Source organism: Arachis ipaensis, chromosome B10 (assembly GCF_000816755.2).
Source record: "Arachis ipaensis cultivar K30076 chromosome B10, Araip1.1, whole genome shotgun sequence".
Lineage (NCBI taxonomy): Eukaryota > Viridiplantae > Streptophyta > Magnoliopsida > Fabales > Fabaceae > Arachis > Arachis ipaensis.
Window position 1 is genome coordinate 23789818 of NC_029794.2, and position 5069 is coordinate 23794886.

Below are 5069 nucleotides of genomic sequence, written 5' to 3' on the forward strand. Positions count from 1 at the left end.
TGGATCCTATGGATCCTATTCCAGTATGATCGAGAACCGACAGATGATTAGCCATGCAGTGACAGCGCATTGGACCATTTTCACTGAGAGGACAGGATGTAGCCATTGACAACGGTGACGCCTAACATACAACTTGCCAGTGTGAATGAATATCTCTGGGATTCCTTAATCAGAGTCTTCGTGGTATAAGTTAGAATCCATGGACGGCCATTCTTGAGATCCGGAAAGTCTAAACCTTGTCTGTGGTATTCCGAGTAGGATCTGGGAAGGGATGGCTGCGACGAGCTTCAAACTCGCGAGTGCTGGGCGTAGTGACAGACGCAAAATGATCAATGGATCCTATTCCAGTATGATCGAGAACCGACAGATGATTAGCCATGCAGTGACAGCGCATTGGACCATTTTCACTGAGAGGACAGGATGTAGCCATTGACAACGGTGACGCCTAACATACAACTTGCCATAGAAAGGAGTGTGAATGATTGGATGAAGACAATAGGAAAGCAGAGGTTCAGGAGGAACAAGCATCTTCATACGCTTATCTGAAATTTTCACCAATGAATTACATAAGTATCTCTATCTTTAATTTATGTTTTATTTATCTTTTAATTATCAATTCACCATAACCATTTGAATCCGCCTGACTGAGATTTACAAGGTGACCATAGCTTGCTTCAAGCCGACAATCTCCGTGGGATCGACCCTTACTCACGTAAAGTTTATTACTTGGACGACCCAGTGCACTTGCTGGTTAGTTGTGCGAAGTTGTGACAAAGAATTAAGGTTATGAACGTGCGTATAAAGTTTTTTGCGCCGTTACCAAGGAATGAACCGTCACGATTTCTGCGCACCAAGTTTTTAGCGCCGTTGCCGGGGATTGTTTGAGTTTGGACAACTGATGGTTCATCTTGTTGCTCAGATTAGGTAATTTTATTTTATTTTTAAGCTTTTTTATTTCTTATTTTCGAAAAATAAAATAAAAAATTCTTCTTTTTCGTTTTTCCCAAAATAATTTTTGAAAAAAAAACCAAAAAAAAATTATAAAATCATAAAAACCAAAAAAATTTAATTTGATGTTTCTTGCTTGAATCTTGTGTCAGTTTTTAAGTTTGGTGTCAATTGCATGTTTATCTCTTTCTTGCATTTTTCGAAAATCCATGCATTGCATTCTTCATGATCTTCAAGTTGTTCTTGGTAAGTCTTCTTGTTTGATCTTTAAAATTTCTTGTTTTATGTCTTTTCTTGTTTTCCATATGCATTTACGATTTGTTAGTGTCTAAAGTTTGAAAATTTCTAAGTTTGGTGTCTTGCATGTTTTTCTTTTCTTCAAAATTTTCAAAAATAAGTTCTTGGTGTTCATCTTGACACTCAAAGTGTTCTTGGTGTTCATCTTGACATTCATAGTGTTCTTGCATGCATCATGTGTTTTGATCTAAAATTTCCATGCATTGTATCTTTTTTTTTTGTGTTTTTCTCTCTCATCATTAAAAAATTCAAAAATAAAAAAAAATATCTTTTCCTTTTTCTCTCATAAATTTTCGAAAATTTGAGTTGACTTTTTCAAAACTTTTGAAAATTTAGTTGTTTCTTATGAGTCAAATCAAATTTTCAATTTAAAAATCTTATCTTTCTCGAATCTTTTTCAAAAATCACATCTTTTTCAAAATCAATTTCAAAATCTTTTCCAACTTCTTTTCTAACTTCTTATCTTTTCAAAAATTGATTTTCAAATCTTTTTCAATTAACTACTTAGCTTTTTGTTTGATTTTAAAAGTTTACTATTTCAATCATATCTTTTTCAAAACTACCTAACTAATTCTATCTCTAATTTTCGAAAATCCCTTTCCTTTTTTTTCAAAATTCCTTTTTAAATTAATTAATTGTTTTAAATTTAATTTAATTTGATTCAATTTTTCTTTCTTAATTTTCGAACTTTAATTTTTATTTTTATTTTAAATTCAATTTAAAAACAAAAATACCTTTACTTTAATTTATTTAATTTTCGAATTTCTCTTCTCCTCATCTCCTTCTAATTATTTATTCATCTACTAACACCCCTCTTTCACCCAAGAATTTGAACTCATTCCTCTCCCTTGTGTTTGGATTCTTATCTTTTCCTTCCTCCATTATTCTCTTCTTATACTTACATAAGGAATCTCTATACTGTGACATAGAGGATTCCTCTTCTTTTCTGTTTTCTTCTTTTTCATATGAGTAGGAACAAGGATAAGAACATTCTTGTTGAAGCTGACCCTGAACCTGAAAGGACTCTGAAGAGGAAGCTAAGGGAAGCTAAAGCACAACTTTCTGGAGAAAATTTGACAGAAATTTTCGAAAAAGAAGGAGACATGGCCGAAAATAATAACAATGCAAGGAAGATTCTTGGTGACTTTACTGTACCTAATTCCAATTTACATGGAAAAAGTATCTCAATCCCTGCCATTGAAGCAAACAATTTTGAGATGAAACCTCAATTAGTTTCTCTGATGCAACAAAATTGCAAGTTTTATGGACTTCCATCCGAAGATCCCTTTCAGTTCTTAACTAAATTCTTGCAGATCTGTGATACTGTTAAGACCAATGGGGTTGATCCCGAAGTCTACAGGCTTATGCTTTTCCCATTTACTGTAAGAGACAGAGCTAGAATATGGTTGGACTCTCAACCTAAAGATAGCCTGAACTCTTGGGATAAGCTGGTCACGGCTTTCTTAGCTAAGTTCTTTCCTCCTCAAAAGCTTAGCAAGCTTAGAGTGGATGTTCAAACTTTCAGACAAAAGGAAGGTGAATCCCTCTATGAAGCTTGGGAGAGATACAAGGAACTGACCAAAAAGTGTTCTTCTGACATGCTTTCAGAATGGACCATCCTGGATATATTCTATGATGGTCTGTCTGAATTATCAAAGATGTCATTGGACCATTTTGCAGGTGGATCCATTCACCTAAAGAAAACACCTGCAGAAGCTTAAGAACTCATTGACATGATTGCAAATAACCAGTTCATGTACACTTCTGAAAGGAACCCTGTGAGTAATGGGACGCCTCAGAGGAAGGGAGTTCTTGAAATTGATACTCTGAATGCCATATTGGCTCAGAATAAAATATTGACTCAGCAAGTCAATATGATCTCTCAGAGTCTGAATGGATTGAAGGAATCATCCAACAGTACTATAGAGGCATCTTCTGAAGAAGAAGCTTATGATCCTGAGAACCCTGCAATAGCAGAGGTGAATTACATGGGTGAACCCTATGGAAACACCTATAATCTCTCATGGAGAAATCATCCAAATTTCTCATGGAAGGATCAACAAAAGTCTCAACAAGGCTTTAATAATGGTGGAAGAAACAGGTTTAGCAATAGCAAGCCTTTTCCATTATCCACTCAGCAACAGACAGAGAATTCTGAGCAGAATTCATCTAGCTTAGCAAATATAGTCTCTGATCTATCTAAGGCCACTGTAAGTTTCATGAATGAAACAAGATCCTCCATTAGAAATTTGGAGGCACAAGTGGGCCAGCTGAGTAAAAGAGTCACTGAAACTCCTCCTAGTACTCTCCAAAGCAATACAGAAGAAAATCCAAAGAGAGAGTGCAAGGCCATTGATTTAACCATCATGGCCGAACCTACAAGGGAGGAGGACGTGAATCCTAGTGAGGAAGACCTCCTGGGACATCCAGTGACCAATAAGGAGTTTTCCTTCGAGGAACCAAAGGAATCTGAGGCTCAATTAGAGACCATAGAGATTCCATTAAACCTCCTTCTGCCCTTCATGAGCTCTGATGTCATTAGAGATGGCAGACAACTCAAGAAAACAGGCTTATGGACAAGTAGAGGACGTGTAAGTAAAGGTTGAAGGCCTTTACATCCCTACTGATTTTATAATCCTAGACATTGGGAAGGAAGAGGATGAATCCATCATCCTTGGAAGACTCTTCCTAGCCACAGCAAGAGCTGTGATTGATGTGGACAGAAGAGAATTGGTCCTTCAACTGAATGAGGACAACCTTGTGTTTAAGACTTAAGGATCTCCTTCTGTAACCATGGAGAGGAAGCGTGAAAAGCTTCTCTCACTGCAAAGTCAACCAAAGCCTCCACAATCAAACTCTAAGTTTGGTGTTGGGAGGCCACAACCAAACTCTAAGTTTGGTGTTGAACCCCCACAGTCAAACTCTAAGTTTGGTGTTGGGAGGTCCCAACAATGCTCTGAACATCTGTGAGGCTCCATGAGAGCTCACTGTCAAGCTACTGACGTTAAAGAAGCGCTTATTGGGAGGCAAACCAATGTTATTTAATTATATCTATTTTATTTTCCTTTTGTTATTTCGTGTTTTAGTAGGTTGATGATCATGTGGAGTCATAAAAACTACTGAAAAAGCAAAAACAGAATGAAAAATAGCATTGAAAACAGCACACCCTGGAGGAGAGCAGTCTGGTGTTTAACGCCAGAAACAAGCATCTGCCTGGCGTTAAATGCCAGAAACAGGCTACGTTTGGGCGTTTAACGCCAAAAACAAGTAGCAGTCTGGCGTTAAACGCCAGGATTGCACAACAAGGGCGTTTTACACGCCTAATTGGAGCAGGGATGTTAAGTCCTTGACCCCACTTGATCTGTGGACCCCACAGGATTCCCACATCTTCTTCTCTCCTCTTCACACCTTTTCATAACTCTCTTTCCCAAATACCCTTCACCAATCACCCCACAGGATCCCCACATCTTTCCCATCACCTCTTCACACCTTTCCATCCTCTCTTCCCCATAAACCCCACCTACTTTCAAAACTCAAACTATTTTTTCTCCCAAACCCAACCCTAATGGCCGAACCCTAAATCCCATCCCACCCCTATATAAACCCCTCTTTCCTTCTTTATTTTCACACAAAACAACCCTCTCTTCTTACCCTTGGCCGATTGCACCTTCTCCCTCCATATCCTCCATTCTCTTTCTTCTTCTCCTTCTTTCTTTCTTATTTTGCTCGGTGACGAGCAAACATTTTAAGTTTGGTATAGTAAAAGCATAGCTTTTTGTTTTTCCATAACCATTTATGGCACCTAAGGCCAGAGAAACCTCTAG